Genomic DNA, 748 nt, shown 5'->3' with positions numbered 1-748 from the left:
CCCGTCTCCTGCCCATGGGGAGCAGCCCCCAACCCTGCCACCAGCCCTGGAGCCCCTGCTCCCCAGTGATGGGAGGCCACAGTTGAGTTGATGGCGCTCAAAGCCCAGCACCAGGCAATTCTGGGCAAAAAAAAGCTGCCCCAAAGTCCAGGGATGACACTGGGATCTGTCAATGACACTTGGAAGGGGAGCAGGAGGTGCAGGTCCTGCTTCTGAGGACGGGTAACAGCAATAGTGACATCCCTGCTCAGGTACACACCTCAGCAAGGAGCCCCAAACGGCACGAACCAGTTGATCCTCCTCAGCAAGGGAGGAGAAGCTGTAGGGGTTTGGATCCTGGCTCCAGGGAAGCATCACCCACACCCAGCACAAGCACTGCCAGGGATAAGGAGAAGCCTCAAGGCAGAGGATGAGGGCAGGGCACTGGCTCCACCCACTCCGGCAACTGCTCCATCAGGTTCCTGCCACCGAGATGCACCAAGCGGCTCTAACACAGGGCTGGTGGCCCCAGATCCTGCTGTCCCAGCTCACTGCTCAGCTTTACACACCAGGCCTTCAGTGCAGGACGTGGATCCAGCACCCAGGTCAGCAGAGCCTCCCTGCCCCAGCCGAGCACACGCAGCCCCACTGAGCAACCATAGAATCCCAGCCTGGTTTGGGTGGGAAGGGACCTTAAAGCTCCTCCAGCTCCAAGCCCTGCCACGGGCAGGGACACCTTCCACTAGAGCAGGTTGCTCCAAGCCCCTGT

Source organism: Nestor notabilis, unplaced genomic scaffold (genome assembly GCF_000696875.1).
Source record: "Nestor notabilis isolate BGI_N333 unplaced genomic scaffold, ASM69687v1 scaffold16615, whole genome shotgun sequence".
NCBI classification, from domain to species: Eukaryota; Metazoa; Chordata; class Aves; order Psittaciformes; family Psittacidae; genus Nestor; species Nestor notabilis.
The sequence above is the reverse complement of the archived record's forward strand: the minus strand, read 5'-3'. Positions refer to the sequence as shown.